We start from the raw sequence: 23132 nt of genomic DNA, 5'->3' as shown, positions 1-23132 counted from the left end.
CGCCCCTCTGTAAAAGCTGGGCTGTCTTAGCTCTTTTCTGAAAAGATTAATTTCTGTTAGGAATTGGACGTTTACGTAATATTATACAGCTGTTTAAAATAACTTAAATAAAAGGGCCTCGTTAACTAATTAGCTGTCACGTGATTTCTCCCCTTTCTACGATCCTGCGGCATAACCACTTGGACGGACAGTAGATAGCATGTCTGAGTAATTTTATCTGTGCGGGTCGAGCAGAAGTGAAGATTGAATTTACAGTACCTAAGGTACTCTTTTATACAGTAGGTACAGAATTATTTCAACATGAGTCACTAGTACGAAGGACGAAACTGGCAGTTAGAATTAGATGCAATAATCTATAGTGCGATAATATGCACAAAAGAACTGAAGCCTGTATCGAAATGAACGGCCACCATTTTCAAAAATGTGTTTTAATATCCATATTATGATTATTTTTCAACTGAACTTCATTTTCTATAGTGTATGCTAATGTGCTGTAGACAGTATAATATACACTGCATAATGAATACGTTCGCATGGATAACTCAGTTCGTGAGTAAAAACACTTATTCTTAATACAGTACTGCATTTGGATTAAACAGAAACCTAATGAAAATTATCGAACTCAAAATTGCGATATTTCCTAGTTTACATAAATGGACGAATTACTTTTCTTCCCTCCTATACTTAGAAAAAAGTGATGTGTTTGTGTTTTAGCCAGTATCATCGAACTCCAGTCGTGGAAGGGGGTAGCGAACGGTGTTTCCGTTTCTCTATAAAGGTATAGCCAGGTTAATATTAAAAATTTTAGTAAAAATAAAATGATGTCCCTGTATATTTATGGTAGCCACCTTTAATTCTTGTTCCATACAACTTACAAACAATATTCCGACCATCAGAGGAAAAACACTCACTGCCATAATCTGCCACAATATTGTATCTGCTATTTTCGGAAGTCCTCGCTTATGCATGATTTGATTTCACTCACACAGTATTCCCTGCCTGCTTACCGTACCCCAAGTGATGTCAAAGCAAGAGGATTTTTCTGACCTTGACGTCGTGAGCGGGCATTAAGCGCTAGGTATGCTAGGAGAAATAAGCAGCCTGTTGGATTAAGAAAACAGTGGTGCACAAACTTCAAACGGAACGTGAAATTTTATGTCGTTATTTTTATATGGCTTATTTCTGTTTGTTAATTTCTATATTGTCTGTAAAACAAAAGTACTAATACCTATTTCTTAGCCTAATATTGCAGTTGTGTTTTAAACGTTAATAACATAATAAAGAGTACAGAAGGAATTTTCACTCAAATTCCATAATAACTATAACTATACTGTACTAAGTGAATTAAACACATCATTCATAAAGAAAGTGTTATTCCAAAGAAAGACACGGAATATGACATGATAAGTTGAAATTTCAGTACACACACTATTTGACTCCACTATTCAACACCTTTCAACAATCAAACGCAACCACATAACAGGCAGAGAAGTTCGAGATGACGCCGACATCTAGTAGGCTCTGAGGATGGTGTGTTAAGCACCGAAACAGCTGTAAGCCGCACAAACGTACATAATTAACACGAGTAAGTCCGCTAGTTAATCAAGTACCTTTATTATTATTATTATTATTATTATTATTATTATTATTATTATTATTATTACATACTTATTGTATTGGTCTTGTGAAGTTAAAAAGAATTGTCATTGTATTATACTAATTATGTATTTTATTGTATTGTATTGCTTTGTATTGTACTGTATTGTATTCTATTGCAATGTATTATGTTATATTCATAGCAATGTAGTAATTTTCTATCATATTGGTTGAGTGGAAGAGAAGGCCGAATGGCCTTAACTCTGCCAGTTAAAATAAACCATTATTATTATATTATTATTATTATTATTATTATTATTATTATTATTATTATTATTATTATTATTACCGCAATAAAGCACTGCAAACATTGGGCAAAGACTATTTTTCCTGTTTGACGGTGCTTCATCGAAATGTACAGGGACATCATTTTATTTTTACTTCAATTTTTATTGTACCTGAGTTTTTGAATGTTCTTCACTCCCACCCCTTCTACTAATGAAGTTCAACCGTCCTCCACACAGATCCAAGACCGCATAACAGTCATAGTAGCCTTACAGTCATAGTAAACAGTATCTTCCAAAAATATGTTCGCTTTTTCTAGTGACGAAAGAGCTTTCAGTATTGAAAAATTTTCGCACAGGCACTGTCGTCCATTTGCCTACGCCGTATCCCGGTATCCCCCACCAGCTTTTATTCGCCAGCTAGTGGCTGGGCTGTCTTAGCTCTTTTCTGAGAACATTAATTTCTGTTAGGAATTGGACGTCTACGTAATATTATACCCATACAATTGTATAAAATAATTTAACTGAAAGGGCCTCGTTAAGTAATTAACTGTCACGTGATTTCCTCCCTTTCTACGACATAACCACTTGGACGGACAGTAGATAGAATGTCTGAGTAATTTTATCTTTTCGGATCGGGCAGAAGTGAAGATTGAATTTACAGTACGTAAGGTACTCTTTTATAAAGTAGGTACAGAATTATTTCAACATCAGTTACTAGTACGAAGAACGAAACTGGTAATTGGGATTGCGTACAATAGTCTATAGTGCGATAATATGCACATTAGAACTGAAGCCGGTATCGAAATGAACAGCCACCATTTTCAAAAAATGTGTTTAAATATCCATATTATGATTAATTTCAATTTAACTTCATTCTCTATAGTGTACGCTAATGTGCTGTAGACAGTATAATATACACTGCATAATGAATGCGTCCGCATGGAAAGCTCAGTTCGTGAGTAAAAACGCTCATTGTTAATACTGTACTGTATTTTGATTAAACACAAATCTAATGAAAATTATCAAACTCAAAATCGCGATATTTTCTAGTTTACGTAAATGGATGAACTACTTTTCTTCCCTCCTATACCTAGTAAAGTGATTTGTTTGTATATTACGCCAGTATCATCGAACTCCAGTCGTGGTAGGAGGTAGCAAACGGCGTTGATCCAGAGATATAGGCAAGTTAATATTAAAAATATTAGTAAAAATAAAATGATGTCTCTGTAGAATCACTTTCCACACTGTATATCGAGTGGTATTTTCTCAACTCCGAACGCTCTATAGAGTGAATAGACAAATTAAACTCGGCAAGATGTTATGGAGAAAGCTACGTAAGTAGCCTATAGAGTGCCTACTGTGATTGTGTGGTTAAATTCAACAACTCTTGTACACCGTAGGTTCCGTCGCTTTCCTTCGACATTCTTTAAATTCCTTCAGTAGTGTGGCGCTCATCCAGAGTGAGATGAGCTTTGTCTAGAATGAGGCTCATAGCGTCGCCTAAATATAACTTGTGTTTCGACAAGAACTGGTGTTATATACATTTTTTCCTCGTCATTTCTCGAGTCCATTGCATGTAGTTCCCAACAACACCTGATGGCATGGATACGATTGTAGTTTTATATTCGACATTATTTGGATATTTATTCTAAGGTTATTTCGAGTATGTATTTATAATATTTTCCTTAAATCAAAAGTAATTCGAGGCATAACTACGTCAAAATTATTGCCGTTTTGTTCTTTTGTGTTTAGTGGTTGTTCCTGTCATGTAGGGTAAGGTTGCCTAATTCCGTGATATATTTAATAAAGTCTATATTTATGCCTAAACTGTAATAAACATTTTCAAATAAAACCTAAATGACGTTTTACAGTTTTTACAACATTCAATGTCAACAGCGTTGAAAGTTTGGTATATAATATAGGATTCTTCATTGTTATACAGTGGCTCCTAAATCCGTGACAGGGATCCAAATTCCGTGATAGTGGTTTCCTAATTCCGTGGTACTAAAAGAATCTTCAGTAACTGCTCAGAAAACAAACGTGTATTTGGAAAAACACATTAAAGTTATAGTATATTGTTTTAATATGGATTAAGCAAGAAATTACAACATAGAAAAATGGCCTAAGTGACAAATTTCATAGAAAATACTTATGTAACTACAGGAATACATATCGACACCTAAGAATGAAAACCTCGTAAGTCGACTTTTTTTCGAAAATGCGATTTTCACTCAAATTTATAGGAAAGCCCGTGCTCTTATGGTCTACAATTGCAAAATTTTCATTTTTATTTTTTTTTCATGAAAAAAGAGAAAAATTGATAACCTCGTATCTCTTTATGCTTTAATTTTAAAATGAAAAGCGCGTATCTCTAGTCATTATAGAAAATCCGACTTAGGAGCCATCTATTTGAATGTGAAAACCTTGTATGTCGAAATCATATAGAATTTCCGACTTACGAGCCATCTATTTAAATGTGAAAACCTTGTATGTCGATTTTTTGCTCTCCTGTAAAATTTAGAAAATTAGACATACGAGGTTTTCATTCTTATATATATATATATATATATATATATATATATATATATATATATATATATATATATATATTATAAACAAAATAAACTGAAAGTTAAATTCAATACACAATTAAATTTGAATAAATTGAATAATTATTACACAATTATTTCTCATTATTTATATTCCTAATAACAGCAGTAATTAAGATAAAAACAAATGTCTTATTATTTTATTATAATTATAATTCATGTTTTCTATAACTTATTTCTATTATTATTTCCACGAACTATTTTCTTTCACAGACATTAATTTTCACAATTTAGCGTTGGCATCACTGGTCGAGTGAGCCAGGAAGGAGAAATATTAAAATAAATTCGAAATGGGAAAGCTCCTGTAGCATTGTCATTGTCCCACAATGTTTAAATAATCACACACATTGATTCAGATGACTATAATCTACAGCACTATATCATTTTGATAATGCTATATTAATTCTTACCTCAAATATAAAATATTTCTTCAGAAGCGGTCACAAGAGAAAGAAAAACTTGCTGGTCAACCACCTTACATTGAACAAAAGCTTCTGCAGTCGACTGCTGCTATTCAAAAGGCGGGTAGTCAATAGAATTGAAAAGAAGACATCTCCTGGTATCTGTTAGGTATTTCAAAAACTTAACAGTCAGAGACCACAACTCCATGGCAGTCAATTGAAATTTTATCACGGGATAGGGGTGTCACGGAATTAGGCACCTTTACCCTATAATATTATTCTTATGTCAATGATTATTTGCTCACTTCATTATCTTACCATTAACTATAGTACACGTTGAAATTATATTCCGTATCCGATACTAGATTATTTGCCGATTCGCTTACGTCTTTCCCTAATCATAACTATTAAAAAATGTGCATTCTGTTACGATGTATACTTGTGTAAGAAATATGTTACACTACGTATTTCAACGGTACCACTTAACATTGAAATTCAACCCCAAGTAAGTTAAGAATTTCAAAATAGCTTTCAGAACTTACAATTAGCCGCAAATACAGGGTCTTTCATAAGTAATGAATCTATCGAAAAATTAACTATTTAGGATAATTTTTTGAAATGATGTTTATCCTCACGAAAAATAAACCTTCCCGGTGCCGGAAACAAACACATCTCCCCTCGCCGCCAAAGCTATTAAACGAAAGAATTGTTAGTATTTTAAACCTTTATTAAAACACATAAATGCAAAAACAATTTCAATTGTTGACTATTTATGGTGTAGAGTTTTCAAAATGTCTTCCGTTCTGCTGAATGCACAAATATAAGCGACGTATCAACTCTTCATGGACTGTGGTGAGCATGTCAGGCGTAACCATTTGTATCGTGTGTTCAATTCGTTCCACTAATTAAGCCACTAATGCGTGGCTTAGTCGCATATACACGAACCTTGATGAATTCCCAGAAAAAGGAGTCCAAGAGAGTTAAACCAGGTGATCGCGGAGGTTAACGAATTGGGCCTGTGCGACCGATCCACCAGCCTGGAAACACTTCGTCTACAGAATAAACGCTTAATTTGAGCGACACTGTTTCCAAGTTCAAATCAGGCAGCAATTTTACTCTTCTGCAATAAGGTTAAGCGGCTGCATAGCATTTTATCATTCCAGTCTATCACAACAATGTGTATAGGCATGGCCGTGTGCCATTATCCTTGGCGTATAGAAGGCCATGCTCCAAGTCATTTTAAGTTAGCATCAAATGCAGATTACACATGCATAAGTAGCTTCCTCTGGTGGCGGAGGGAGGGGGTGTTTGTTTCCAAATGGACTGTACGGCACCGGGAAGGGTTCTTTCTCGTGATGATGAACATCATTTCAAAAAATTATCCAAAATAGTTGATTTTTCGATAGACTCGTTACTTATGAAAGACTCTATATAATATTTATCTTGCTGCTTCTTCATGATCATTCACATCGTCCCATCTACTGCAGATTATGAGGATGACATCGTCCTTTGGTCTATTTTAAGTTTCATATCTGAAAACATGATTCCTATTAGTATTCCCATTATGATTACTTTTATTATCATTGTTTCCAAAATCATTCGGTATCTCATTGTCCATGTTATCATTTACATTTAACTTTTAAGAAATTTCCATATCTTCAATTTATAGTACTGGAAGATGAGAAATGAATTAATTTTCTTAAGCTTGACCTAGCAGCTCTGATGTTTAATGTCTTTGAACATAATACAAAATTAACCGCAAGTAATGTCATTAATTTTATGGGTTTATTCTTTGAGATATTTCAAACAAAAATGTTTAATACAATTGTGGCTCTAAAACACATTAAAAATACCAAGTGCCAAAAACAACTTTCTGAGATATTGGTGAAAACACACTGTGCAATGCATGTTGAGATGCTTACAATACCTCTGTTGGCGCACGAATGAGGCACTTAGAGTTGAGCTACGACAAAGACAATTCAGTATGATATTCTCATGTGGATGTTTCTCCCTTAGATTGAATAAAATGAATTTTGAAAAATAGGCACTTAGTACATTTAGAATGTTAGTTCTTCAATTTTGTTTGTTTTTGCTTCCTTTCGAGGATAAAAATTGTTTATATGAAACATTTTAGTGTGTTTGGGAAAGCCATTGACTGAATTCCCAGTTTGCTCAGTCAACCTAAAACAGCAGTGTATTATTATAAATTATTGAACGAATTTTAGTTTGTTCTTTAAATGTGCAGAAATTTGATTAGAACTAAGGTAACTTTTCGTTTTGCAAATGAATTTTTCATTGTTACATTGTTAGGATCAAATTTCTGCACATTTAAAGGAAAAAACTAAAATTCTTCCTGTTATTTATCAACAGTAATCTCACTTGAGGTTTTGATTTAGCTAGAGAAAATCAAAACTCGAGTGGGATTTAATTGACTATTACACGATTAGAAGAAAGTATATAAAGATTAGAAGTAACAAAGTACTCCAATACAATAAAATATTAATTGGCTTATGAAAATACAACTGTCTTCAAATGTATCAACTATCGAACCTGACGATGTCTTATCCAGGCCTTGTACACTGGTTTCTGACAAATTAGTATTATTATTATTATTATTATTATTATTATTATTATTATTATTGTACCATCTCAACATTACGCTAGATGGCAGTAGTGTTTTATGATTATGTTTTCTTGTTACCGGTATCAGTTGTGCCAACTATGGAATCATCATTGAATTCTGTGGACTGTTACTAGTCAAGAAGGCATTGTTGATTCAGTTTCATTTTTATTAAAATGCAACATTCCACTTCAATTATCCGAATCCCAGTAATCAACGTCACTTGACAGATGATTTTCAATAAATCTTAATATTAAACAATCTGTGATACGTGACTATCCATAATATCATATAGCAGAAGCTATAACATAACCTAACTAATATACTGTACACAAGTGTTAGAAAAGTTTTAATTAACGACGATGACATAAAAAATAAACATGAACAATTTTAAAAGGAATAATTATTGAATGTACAATTTTCAAATTTGAATGTGGTTGGTGGTTCAATTGATGTTATATTGGACGTGTGCGTAATAGAAGTGGAACTCGTTTATTTAGGCCTACATGGTGTATTCAACTTATTCAGAATTTTCGAATGGTGCTCTTCATTTATTTGTAAATCGGATTTCAGTAGATGCATAGGTATGATCAGTGATTTTTATTAATTCTTGTTCTTGAATGCCAATGCGAGTCATATTTGAAACTGCTGTGCATCGACTAGAGTGATTTGTAATTTTATATATATATTTTTTGACGTCCAGACCAGCGCAGTTTCAAATGTTGGGAAACAAAGAAACAAATGCTAGGGACGCGATAAAATTAAACAAATGCTAGGGACGCGATAAAATTGTGCGATAAGCAGCCGTGATTGGTTGAAATACGTCCTTTCGTACCGTTTTATTGATCAAAAGTAGTATGACGTAGTAAGAGTGTAATAGTCATCATAATACATCGTTCTCTTAAATTGACTTACGTGTATTGGAAATTCAATCAATGACTTTCCCGAAACGCACTATGTTTCATATAAAATAATAATTTTTATCTCGGAAAGGAAGCAAACACAAGCAAAATTGCATTAATTTTTTTTTAATATCCTAAAGAATAACCCACTGAAATTAATGAATGATATTACTTACGATTCACTCTGTATACGAACACAATATGAAGAATACAATCTCTCTCTGTCTCTCTCTCGCTCTCTCTCTCTCTGTTATGGTCTGTTATGAGACGATGAGGAAAGAAAGGTTTTATATCCAATCGGGGGAGGGGGGGATTGATGGGTTGAGAACCATAGTGGGCCAAGCGCCATTTACTAAAAACCGTAGAAAACAAGGGCTAAAATGAAGTTATTACCGTAATTCAATGGAAACATATAGCAAGTACTATATAGTATACACATTACAACTAAATGATATATCAGTCTTCATTAAAATATTAATTTTAACCATTGCTCTCTCCGTTTTTAATAAATGGCACTTGGCCCACTATGGCTCTGAACCCTTAAATTACGATATATATAGTGTTACTATTTCACAGCAGCTGATAGATAAATAATTGGCATACTATGCCAATTAAACTGCGAAAAAGGTGGAGTCTCAATGATAAAAAAGTTAAAAAAAAGTTTGAATCAAATCCTGAATAGGAAAAGGAAGTGTGGAAGAAAGAGCTCTGGCTGTTGCAGCCAGGAAGAAACACGCCCAAAGATATGTCTGTAGGGAAGAGAACCCTCCAGGCGCTCAGGTGTAAATAGAAAGTTTGGAGTTGTCACTGTGGCTCCGGGAAATTGCCCGAAGCTCCGTCTCGCAGCATTCCACTCACAAACCACAATAGCGGCTGTTACAAACTTGCAGGATTGACACTTAGCAGCAACTTCACATTATAAGTACAGTAGCAGCAAAAAAGCCTCGACTTGCTGGTCCATTAGTTAACGTCACTCCAAGCACAGTTCAACTCCTTTCGAGTAACAATAGCGCGTCAAGTGATACGAAATTATAGCACTGTAGCAGTGGCTGAAAATCGAAAATTCAGGCTATGGAGGAATTTAAGAATGATGACGACGAAATAGTAAAACATGGCGACGAAAGTGACGTGACAGATCATAAGACGAAGATCATATAATACTACAGGGCTTACTGGTAGTGTGGAAGAGAAGGCCTGATGCATTAACTCCACCAGAATAAATAAATAAATAAATAAATAAATAAATATAAATAAATGCACAAATAAATAAATACATAAATAAATAAATATATAAATGAATAAATAAATACATAAATGAATAAATAAATACATAAATAAATATATAAATAAATACATAAATAAATAATACATAAATAAATAAATACATAAATAAACAAATAAAAAAATATTGTTATTAGTGGGCGGATGTTAATAACCTAAAAATCTACTTAAAAAGATCATTAAAATGCCCTTAAACTAATGGAAAAATGACATGATAGTAAAAGAAAATGACATTTAAATATTATTCACCGTACTCGCACCACAACTTCTTAAAAATTAGTCACCTTGCTTCAATGACTGCCCTGCAAATGTCGGAGAGAGGAGGAAACTTTGTGGAATTTGGCTAAGATAAAGAACAAAAATGAAGGCTTTAAGGGAAAACTATAGATTTTAGTGGGGTTTGCAATGTATTTGAATCGATGGTGGTCCATGTCATGCCTTCATTCTTCGTCTCCTCCCACTTCCGTTCTTCACTTTTGTTACCAGACCTTCCAGATGGGGGAGTGTGAATGACAAAACAAATTGTGGGTGCTGCGTGGATTCTTGCAATCCTTAAATACTGTCCCTTACCTTCCATGGGGACACAACGTTCTGTCCAGGACACGGTGAAAGTTTCTTCCCTTCCAAACATAAATTATAAAGACACCCTCGTACCGACAAAAGAAAAGTAGCGGTCAAAGTCCTCACTTAAACTACACTGTTGTCAAGCATTTTATATTATTTCCGTTGTGTGAGGTGAAGCCTTCAAGTGTAATGAGGGATGGACTTTATACAGTAGTTTGTTCCAAACTATAAAATCCAAACTTCACTGTTATTCACTTATTCAGTAGGTAATTACTACTGACCTACTTTCTTAGAAAAAGATTTAACAGACCTATCGGTAAAGAAGAATGTAAAATGCATTCCAAATGACTTAAAATTCTTCAAACTACTAAAAATGACCAAAAACCGCCGAAAAGAATATAAAAATGACCTATTAGTTCAAAAACGAGATAAAAATGAAGTAATATAAGAAATTAATTTTTTACGTTGATATTAACATAGAAAGTATTTCTATATTAATAGGTATCGTCCTAACGTGAATAATAAGAACATGACTTTTCATTAACAGCCGCCCCTTATTATTATTATTATTATTATTATTATTATTATTATTATTATTATTATTATTATTATTATTATTATTATTATTATTATAGAAATCGTGTCAGATGGAAACGTAATTTCGTTAGCAGAAGAAATTATGAGATTTCATAATATTGAAATATTCATTGCAGTCACCATATATCACGTACGTCATTACCGTTATTATCACTACAACGAAACCAGTACTATCAATGATGTTGATATACTCAGAAAATGGATTTCAATTCCTTGCTGGAAAATATAATATGACAATTTCAACATTAAAAACGAAAGTTATGACGTTTAAGACACGAATTCCTCTTTGTACCCAGATATGTGTTTATAATAAACTTATTGAATAACTTTCTTCATTTAACTATTTAGGATTTCATGTCAGTTATGAAAATGAAATATACATATCTCCTAAATTTTAAATTATAACCGAGCAATGGTAGTCATCAACAAAGTGTTTAAACCCTTAATAGTGCAGAAACATACGAAGATTAAAGCTTACAAAACATTGGCAAGACCAGTACTAACTTATAGTTGTGAGGCTTGGACTTTGAGGGAAAGAGATAAAACCCGAATAGTAGCCAACAAGATGACTTTCCTGCAAAGAACAGGTCGCTATGTAGGCCTACTAGATTAGACAGCAAGAGGAACGAGGATGTTCTTCAAGAGCTTCAAATATCTTATATTTTGGATTACATCTATAGTTACAGAACTAACTGGCAGCAACATGTTCACCGCATGGAAAGGACTTGTACTCCTCGTCACATTTCTACCTACTGTCCAAGAGGGAAGAGAACACTAGGAAGACATTTAAAAAGATGGCTTGAGACTGTAACGGGCCATTAGGCCCAATACTTGTTAGGCCTACTACCACCACCACCACCACCACCACCACCACCACCACCACCACCACCACCACTATTATGAGTATTAATTTGCTGAAATCTAGCTGTTATCCAGCATTCATAATATTTGTAATGATAATGAATTAATAATTGAAGCCTTGAGAATGATAAGTGGATAGAGACCAAGACAGTAATTTTGAGAAAACTATTTTCATCATTTTCTTTTGTCATTCAGTAAATGGGTTAATAGTCATTCAAACATTTCGGATATTTTTTTTCAAAATTCATACCATTAAAATAAATATTAATTGAATCTCCAATGAATTATTAATAAAAAATTAAAATGGAGTTATTCAGTTCTCACTCTCGTACAAAATTCTGAATTTCTTTCGATACAAAATGACGAGAATGTGAACTTAAAACACTAAGCAATAAACGTATCCAGTTCTCATACTCAAAGAAATAACTCAAGTTATTTCAAGACAACATGTATATACAAATATAAATATTATTTATCACGATATTAATGTCTGAAGTCAGGAAACATATCATATTCATATGCTAGTATTGTCACTTTGAGACCATACCTGTGTCCCATCGTACTAGTATTCCCATCTACTTCACGAATATGATCATACCACTTCTTATACACTGGAGGAATGAACTTCTCAAGCTTCAAAATATCACCCAATTTATTCTGACTTACTGGCAATGGCGACTCGTACAGATTTCCAGGTAATCCAAATTAATTTCATTCATATGCACTCCTTTCTTCATAGCAACAAAAGTATCAGACACGAGCATTCTGTGTTACGCTGATAATGAGAATAGGATAAGTCTGGTCTTTGTCCACTTCTCCTTCTCAACAAAAATGAACATTTAAAAAATGACAATTTTCAGGGTTCTCTTTGTATGAAGTACTTGACTACTATTTCACACCAATAGATGGAGTGAAAGCTATAGTTGCGTTTCGCATTAAAATCTGAATTTCATACAAAATGATCTTTATCCACTTATCATTCTCAGGTCTTCAATTATTAAGGGAATATATAATTGAAATGAGGTAGATTGAACTATTTAGGCTATTATTATGAATTTAGTTAGATGAAACGGCATTTAGGAAGGCGGTCAGCTGCTACATGCGCCGTAGCATTTCTGGCATGTGACGTCACATGCTTGTACAGTAGAACCAATCGGAATCAGTCTCTAACAAGTACTTCCCGATTTCATTTGTTCACGTGTGAGTGTTTCAATACATTGAATAAGTAAAACTAACATTTACTGCGTGTGTGTGTAAGATAAATAAATGAAAGAAGAGACTGTGAAAAGACAAGTATTGCACAGGCAGGCGCGGAAAAACTCTTTTTAAGACGTATAATTATTTTAAAACGTTGACAAGTAGAACGCTGCCGGCCATCTTGATGCTGGCTGCAACGTTGCAAGAATATTGTTAGTGAAGGAAAGAGGGTTTGTTTGGTGCCATGCTTACAGTAATCAACGGCTAAGTTCATTTTTGTCTTTTGATAATTTAAATTCTCTCCTGCGCTATTTGTATTGCACGTGCGCGTGAAGTACGATGTGGCCAATGTTGTACCACAGTTTAGTATATACAGTTGCGAACCTTGTGATGATTTTTTGCATTTCTCGGATAGTTGCTAGCCGCTTGGAGAGCTGCGAGTACTAGGAACAATAGACTGTGTCACTGCCATCGTGATTTAATATAGGCTGACTATGTGACTCGCTTAACCCGATCACGGAGGGTGGCGTTTCAACCATATAAATTAGTTGCAATGCATAAAGAGTAACATATATTTCTCTAAAATGTAGTGTAATTGCATTAATAAATTTAAAACAATGATTGTGAGACACTTCAGACATAATTCACTTGCGAGTTAAGGTGTAATATTATTTTTGGTGTGAAAATTAAGTTGTTCGTGTGTGTAATACCCGACTTTATTTGGATTAAATATTCTGAAATTCTTGTACATTCATTTACGCACGATTCAATAATTTTCAGTTGCACCGCAATGATATTTTGATATGTTGAAATTATAGCTTATGTTTACTGTACCAATACTTCAATATTCGCATTTATACATTATAATTAAGCATAATGTCATGTATGATACGCCGCACATTCAATTTGTCTGTATTTTAATACTACAATCGAGTACGTACTGAATTATTGTATTTATCTACTTCCTAAGAGACGAAGTAACACAATCGCACGTACACTAATTTCATAGGAGTGGTATCGTAAATTTTCTATCTACAATTAAGGAAGGTAGATGTGCTAAATTAAAATCACAATATAAATTCTTTTTTATTAAACCTCAAAATAGCTTCCATTCTAAACTTAAAATGTTGATGCGAATAGATTATGTTAACATGTAAAATTCTCTTTACATTAAAATAACACAGTTTTGTCATTATTTCTGCAACAAATTATGCAATAAGAAGTAAACGGAACTTATGGACACATTACACTAAATAAAACTTAGCAAGGATACGCAATAAAGTTATAATATAATATTTTACTGAGCTCCATACAATGAAATAGAAAACCCTAACCTACATTATCGTCTGCTCGGGAAAGGGTCTGTGCAGAGGCGATAGGTGCGATCCTGGCGATCAGCAACTATCTATGTATGCATATTTATTAAGTATTGAGTTTCGCAACTGTATATACTAAACTGTGGTTGTACGCTGCCTTGCTCTCTCATCTGTCTCTTTCGACGCAAACGCTAGCAGACTACCGCCTTCTGAATTGCCGTCGACTCTAGTGGAAACTAAGGAAGACCCGAAATGAAAAAGATACTAAGTATCAGTGGAGGATTTTTGTTGATGCCTGTGTAGCTTACACGATGCTTTCCAGATATCATTGAAACATTTATAAGCAGAGACACTATGCAAGTCAGACAAAGGTAAGTCCAGCCTGATTTGCATTTGATTCCACTTTAAGAGCGCATCTCTTTTACTGCTCGTTCGGATGACGAACTCCGCCACGTCGTAACCTGACTGTTGGCACATACAAGACAAGGCGAAGTAAAGTCACTTGCAGAATAACAATGAGACGACGCACGCTCCACCGCGCAGAAAACAAAACATGTCACCAAAACAAATCTCACGCCCTGTTTACGCATTTCGTCTCTTCACGCTGATGACTCGAGACACGAAAGCGCTCCGCTTCTCAAATAGAGCGGCATTGATTTGTTCAGCAGATTTTTTCGTGTTAACGCCCCGACAAACAATGACGAGGCGTGTCTCGAATAATTAAATCCTCCCCCACGGAATTTTTATCTGAGAATTATATGTAATCTGGACGTTGAACTGCATGGAGATACCGATTACATAAATTAACCCGTCAGATTATTTATTTACGTATTTACTAATTTATCGTCTAATGATTATTCCTCGGATAAAGTTCATAAATATTCTAACATAGGTATAAATGAGGGGGTCCCGTTCAATTATTTATTATTAATTACATTACAAACACTGTCCCCCCCCCCCGTTGAGGGTAACCTTACGGACTCAATATATCCTAAAAAAAAACTAATATACATATGTAAACATAGATATTAAATTCAAAAAGGGAAACAAAGAAAAGGGCTTGAAGAATTACAATTGCTATTAATGTGGTAGCATGGGTAGACATAACGGCTCGGTTAGAAAAGCCAACGTAAAATGGTAGGAACGATCATGATTTTAAAATCAAATGTAAGAAACAGAAAATGGATGTAGGTAAATTCTCATTTTTAAATAGAACTATAAATGATTGGAATGACCTACCTGCAGCGGTCTTTGAATGCTGTCCTTCCTTAAGGAGATTCAAGAATAACTTAAAAAGTTGTGTATAAAGTGCAAATTAAAATTAAGTTGACATTTAACATTTAGTTTTTTAAGGTGACATGTATTTATTTAGCCTGACGAGTTACTCCCTTGGTTTGAATTGTAAATTATTTAAAAATTGCGTGTAAGAGGGCCTTAGACTAGAAATGTTTAGCTTAAATGTAGTTCTGTCTATAAGTATGCATAAGGGTGTCATTATTTGACTTATTTGAACTGTTGTATCAGTGAAGCGAGGTGAGTCAGTGAAGTTATGGTTTTAGAGTGCAGTGAATAATTCCGATCAGCGATAATTTATAGCGTCAATGAAATGTGTTCTATAGTGTCAGTGAAATGTGTCCTAAAGTATCAGTGAAATGCGTCAAAGTGCCACTACAGTGAGTGAGATGAGAGTAAAGTGAAAGACTATTGAAACTTATGTAGGGCCTATACATATGTAGGTTGTATTGTAAAATTAGGTATTTTATTTATGTTTCAATATTAATTGTAATTATTGTGTTAAATTGTATTGTGTAGGCTATTCTTATTGTAAATTTTATTGTGTATTGTTTATCATTTTATTTTGTATTGTTTATATTGTGTATACCACTGCCACCGGGTGCTTGCCCATTTGGAAGGATTTTTTCAACACAATTAAATCAATATCTTCCCTCAGGGATGTTAGCAGAGCAAACTGCCGTCAAATTTTTTCAAAAAAGCTGGTATAGTCCCTCAAGCACGTATGAGCAAGCCGAATACCTCAAAGTGAATTAAGGCATATTTCAGCTTGAAATAGTTGACTGTAGGCTCATACATCGACTTCTTCTCATGGTGGACCTCAGCTGACTGATGGCATCCTACTTTAAAACGTACCGTGGGGTCCACATTGATGCCCTGTTTAGTGTCAGCATTGTACGCTAAAATATCTACTCGTCTCGTTGACCCATTTTCAGCTAGACAGGAGATTTCTTCTTCTACTATGCAGCCCTTATTTCTCAATGCGGCAGCAATTTTGAATCTTATAAGATGATGTCTGGAGTTCCTCAAGAGCAATCTCTGTTCACAGAATCCCAAGACATGTGCTAAAGTTTCTATCTCCGGGCAGCCATGCCTGCACCGGGTACGTTCAAGAGATCTGTCGGGAACGGAACGAACAGCTGCTAAATTTTCAGTCATTTTCAAGCTAGATATCCATTCACTAGTGGAAAGTCCTTTCTTGTTTGCAATCCAACTGTTGGCGGCTGTTACTTCGCTGTACATCTCAACATCTTTACCCTGTTCTTAAAGGGTCATCCATGATTCATATTCACGACCCCGCAATTCTTCTCGAAAATTTCGAATTGTAGCTTTAGTAATGTCTTCGCATAAAAGCATTATTTTAGATACGAGAAAAATAAGAAAATTATGTATCTCAGTAAACACAAGTAGTGCAATTCTTTTTCTAATATAAATTTGCAATCATATATTCTTTTCTACAGAATCCTAACATTCAATAGATTAGTTCAATTAGTTTAGCAAATAACTAGACTATTGTTAGTTGTACATTAAACAGGGTTTACAGTGAAGTTTCTATAAAGCATTAATAAAATTTAGCTAGTAAGAAAAGTGGGTAGAATTCAAAAGTATACAATAAAAAGTGTTCCTAACCACTACCGTAAGAGCCAGGCTCGTGTACGTTGTGGTTTTAGCCAATAATATAATATAACATTTACAATTCACATTGTAAAATTCTTTTGCAGAACGAAAAGTTACATTTGTTCGGATGACATTTCTGCATATTTGAAGGACAGAACTAAAATTATTTCAGACATACATTACCATAACACACTGCTCTCTTAAAATGAATGAGCATATTGGGAATTAAATCAATGGCTTTCACAAAACACGCTTGAAATGTTTCATATATAAGAAATTTCATCTCGAAAAAGAAGCAAAAACGAGCAAAATTCTATTCAGCTTTTTATTTGAAATATGTCAAAGAATAACTCTCTGAAATTAATGACATTACTTACGGTACAATCTGTATGTAATTTGCTTATTTTTGCAATATTGGACGAACGTTAATTAACCGTTAAGAAAGCAAAAATTTTCACACCGGTGGACTTCAGAGACACTTTTAGTCTAGGACCAAACATCATATAATTTCATAATCACAATTCAGCCTGAATGTTCAACATTTTCTGTTATGAAGTTCATAATAGTAATATGCGTTACAAGAGCGGTATGTTGAAGTTTGCATGTTCGAGGAAAAGTTTGAAAACGCGAAACGTAGTTGGGAATTCAAAGAAAACATACCGCTCGTGTATCGTACATTATTTTGTGCGAAGATCTTTTATTACATACTTGAAAGAGGAATTTCTAATTAGTTGCAATGAAATCTCCATCTTGCTTTCTGTTCAATGACGGCAATTTTGGAAAACAAAAATATCTATCTTCAACACTGTTGCTTTAAAATGTTTTCTGTGTTTACTATACTCCAGCAGGCCGTGATATATGTTTGTTTCCCCCCCCCCCCCAGTCTATAAATGGGAACTTAAAACAAACGGCTTCCTTAATGTTACATGCATCACGAAATGCAGTAACTTTAGTGGAGTTGTAGAGTTTACTTAATTTTTGCAAATAATTAAAAACAATAATTAACAGTGCAATTTAGGTGAAATTGCAGTGGTAAGTTTCCAATTTATAATTATTACTATATTGAACGTCTCTGAAAATAATATGTTAAAAGCCTAAAGCAGTAAAATCAATATGTCACTTAAGCGGTAAGAAGAGGGAAATTGTTATGTGTGTTCGGTTGGGAATGCTGAATGTGGAATTTTAGACTTACCGCAGGTTGGTTTTGTGCGGAAACCAAGCAAATACGCACGATCTCGCACAAAAATGTCTGCTTATACAGGGTACTTGAATTCATTCTGTCAGCAGTTACATTTATGTATAATGTGGACCTCATTCTGTGTACAAAGTTTTTTATGTTATTATTTCTTTCCATTTATGTGTATTAACATTTGTATTTCTCCTATTAGATACAACTACATCCGAACACAAGCTTTGCTATCATGGGTTTTCCTTAAGTTCTATGTTTAATATAGGCCCTATTTAATTTAGTGTAGCTAAACAACATAACAGATATATTGACCTTTACAACACTTTAATTGCTAAATGAAACGCAGAGAGGTTTTCCAGAGCAGTAAAAAGAATTTAGTTTCATTTTTAATGATCCTCTTATTAGAATATTTGCTGAAAGGAAGTATAGGTGAAGACGCATTCAATTCTCAATTAAACGTAAACCCTTGAAAAAGAGAGTGAATTAAATATAAAAGGAAATATGCGATATAAAACAAATTTTCTTTACATATATACTGCATTGAAACTAAAATACGAGTACATGCAACAGAGTATGTGAGATACTTTTCTCTTGCAGCTGCGATATATTTTCTTGTTATTTATTTGTTATAAAATTGGTAAGCATCTCATTTCAGATAGTATCAAAAATAGTCAGTGCTTCATAACTGATATTTTTTGTATCTGTTAGCGTTTTGTTTTCTTGCAATATATGACACACACGGTGAATTAAAAGTCTGGAACCATATAAATATATTCTATATGCTTGATTTTCGATTACTATTGTTGTCACCAGTACTTGTAAAACCAAATACTCTACTAGTGACACATTCGATTCTACCCCTCAGCTATCTCAAAAGCCGCCATTTTGAATGAAACTTTTAAATGTTAAATGGAAAGGGGGTCATGCAGGTACTCAAAATTATATAACATTTTCTGAGAAAAACAATGGTGCAATCCGTTTTGAGATATCTCTAATCGTTTTCATGTTGTTTAAAGATAGCTGTCATAATAACACAAACATTAGTTACTGCATGTACAGATATTTTGTAACATGGTACCGTGCTAAGGAGGCTTTGGGAAAGATGTTTTTATGCAATTCTGGTAATTAACGTTTCCTACTTTACTGTTTGGTTAACCTGTGGCAGTTTCAATGCATTTTTGTGATTATTTGAAGCTTTCCTATAACAAATTTCTTGATTTTCGTGATGACATTATCGAAAGAGGAAAGAATTGATATCGTTCTTCATTCTGGTAGGTTAAGACACAGAAATGTTGCAGCAGACTGGACGAACAGTTCCCTGGACATTGGATTGGTCGACGTGGACCAGGAGAATGGCCGGCCAGGTCTCCAGATTTAACACCCCCTGATTTTTTTCTTTTGGGGTTACATAAGAGCTTGGTAGGATGAAGAGAAAAGGAGAATATGGAAAATTTAAAGAACCGTATCATTGAAGCCTGTGCTAAAGTCACAAAATTTGCTGGTAAAATTCATGTTCTGGGAATAATAAGTTAATTAAGTAGTAATATATCACTGCAATCGAAAAGTATTGGGAATAAATTTGAATTTGACTTCCCACGCAGGATTCGAACCACGAAAGTCTTAGTTACCAGTCTATCGTGCTCTGGAGTGAATAAGGCTCCGAAATCAGCTGCAAGGGTCGATCCGGCTTTTTTGCCACTACTGTACAATAAGACTACAAACAATTCATCACTTTTCAACATAGCCCCCGGTACAAATGTTCCTCTTACACCATGTTGAAAAGTGATGACGTGTTTGCATTTTTATTGTACAGGGACATCATTTTATTTTTACTAACATTTCTAATATTAACCTGGCTATACCTTTGGATAAACGATTAAGAACCGGAAACACAGTTTGCTATCCCCTTCCATGACTGGAGTTCGATGATACTGGCGTATTATATAAACAAATCACTTTACTATGTATAGGAGGGAAGAAAAGTAGTTAATCCATTTACGTAAACAAGGAAATATCGTGATTATGAGTTTGATAATTTTCATTAGGTTTCTGTTTAATCAAAATACAGTACAGTATTAACAATGAGTGTTTTTACTCACGAACTGAGCTTTCCATGCAGAAGTATTCATTATGCAGTGTATATTATACTGTCTACAACATATTAGCATACACTATAGACAATGAAGTTAAATTGAAAAATAATAATCATTATATGGATATTTAAACACATTTTTTAAAATGGTGGCCGTTTATTTCGATACAATTCACGACCTAGAACAAGGTCACTTCCGATCTTATCAGATACAAAATAAATGTATACATCTGAATACCGGTAATTTCAAGTTAGAAATATGGTCGAGCATAAAAAGTCGTATGAAACTCGCCTATAATGGTAATTAAGAAGCTCGTACGAAAATTATGAAACTCTCTTGCGCTCGTTTCATAAATATCCATACTCGCTTTCTTAATTACTATCATTATAAGTTCGTAGCATAATGTACTATTAAACAATTATATAGGTATAATATTACGTAGACGACCAATTCCTAACATAAATTAATGTTCTCAGAAAAGAGCTAAGACAGCCCAGCTACTAGCATTTACAGAGAGGCGAACAGAAGCAGGTGGGGGAAACCGGGATGCGACGTAGGCAAATGGAAAATGATGCAAATTGAAAGCTCTTTCGTCACTGGAAAAAGCGAGCATATTTTTGGAACGTACTGTTTACTATGACCGTAAGGCTACTATGACTGAATATGCTGTCTTGGATCTGTATGGAGGACGGTTGAATTTCATTAGTAGAAGGGGTGAGAGTGAAGTACATTAAAAAAACTCAGGTAAAATAAAAATTGCAATAAAAATAAAATGATGTCCCTGTACATATTCAATTAATAATACAATTATTAAGGTTACTTTTTGACTCTCCCTCGTATATAGTATTCTATATAAATTTATCCTAAATTAGAGATTTTGTAATCTATGAATTAAATGTAGGTTGTCTACTTTACCTGCTCTGTTTTTGAGCATAATCTTCTCTTTCTGTATTGTTTTACTTCCATTTGTTCATTTTTGCCCTAGTTTAACTTATAGATATTATTTTTAATTCTTCCCATTCTTTTCCATTTTGTGTCTAACTCCCTTGCCCTATATTCATTTCTTCTGTTACTTTTCTCTTGCCCTATATTCATTTCTTCTGTTACTTTTCTCTTCTTTGCTTTTCTTTTCTTTCAGTTCCTTAGATTACCTTTCACTCCCATTATTTATCTTTTGTTTCCCCTCTTTATTCTCTTTTTCTTCTCATATCTTTTTCCTTTCTCTCTCATTAATTTTTACTTTTTTCTACCATTATTTTGCTTTTTTCCTTTCTCTCTTTTGTATGTGTCTCTATCCCATTCTCCTCATCTTCTCTTTTTGTCTCTTTCATTTCGTTTCTAAACTTTTCCTTGCCTTTCGCTTTCACATTTGCTGAGATAGTGTATTCGCGATCTTCACTCTCTCCCCTCTTATTTCTGTATAAAGATTTATTAGCAGTCCTCTCCCGTGCACTAGTGAACCGTCCCCTTTAAAGAAGCAGGAGAAAAGATATCACTTTGCTGCGATCTTAATTATGAGGATCTTGGGGCCATTATGAGCCTGATGCTCGGGTAGATTGCGCTCAATGTCAAGCCTTCAGACTGAATTGTAGGAATCAGAGCTCGTCAGAGGAAGGCGAAGACCTGGAGTGATAGTAGAAGCTATTCCTTAAGTTGGAACAACAATCGCCATTAAGATAAGCAAAGCGTCACACAGGGACTCCATTAGTTGAGCGAGGGGCGGAGCGCGTCATCAGAGCGTCGACCTGGCCAGCGCAGACCTGAAGGTTAACGATAGAGCGCCCGCAATTACAGCCACCCCACCCCCGAAATTATGTTTGTAGTGCTTTGGGAGTGGACATGCTAGGCCGGTAGATAGCAGCAAGTTTCAGCCTAAAATACTGTTGCGGAATATTAACAAGTCAAGTGGTGGCTTGTCTGTGACGCTTTTGCACGGATATTTTGATAAGGTTAATTCCCACACTTATAATTGCATGAAGTTCTAGACTTTGCCGCAGGTTGAAACTATGATATGTACAGCACATGTGCTCTATCACAACCTCAGAAATCACAGAAATGAGAACTTGCCTTAATCAACACCTTCATAATATCATAGTGTCATCCTCTCGTCGAATTTTCATCAGTCATATCGCCCTAACATAGACTCCTCCGTATACGACGTCACTAGAAGTGCAGAGACGTTGCCTTATCACCGTTATGATTAGAGTTCTGCGTTTAGTTTTCTTAAACCTTCGTGCGACCCGCAATACAGACGTGGACAAATTATTAGACTAAATTAATTATATGTGCACCAAAGCTGTATTTATCGGCAGAAATAATAAACAAAAATGTATTTTGCACAGAAATAATGAACAGAAAATTGAGTCTGGAAGTTACTAACATTTTGTGAACATTCCCTTATTCTTTATTAACACGTTGATTTTGTCAGGGATGCTGGAAACCAAAGTTTGACACTTTCTTTGAATATCACAATCTATGTTTTGTTCACTTTGTGTTTCAGCATAGATGACAGATTTTCAATTTCTTTCATGTCCGGTCTTCTTGCAGGCCACAGGAGAACAGACTGTTAAATATCTTCTGCAGTATATAATTAAAACACCAGTGGTACCAACACAGCCAAGAAATGTACTTAACCATTGGAAAGATGTACCAGAAGATGTAAACAATCATAATTACAACAATAGAAACTCTGTGAATTATACTGATAGT

Source organism: Periplaneta americana, chromosome 5, assembly GCF_040183065.1.
Source record: "Periplaneta americana isolate PAMFEO1 chromosome 5, P.americana_PAMFEO1_priV1, whole genome shotgun sequence".
Taxonomy (NCBI): Eukaryota; Metazoa; Arthropoda; class Insecta; order Blattodea; family Blattidae; genus Periplaneta; species Periplaneta americana.
This window is presented reverse-complemented; position numbering follows the sequence as displayed.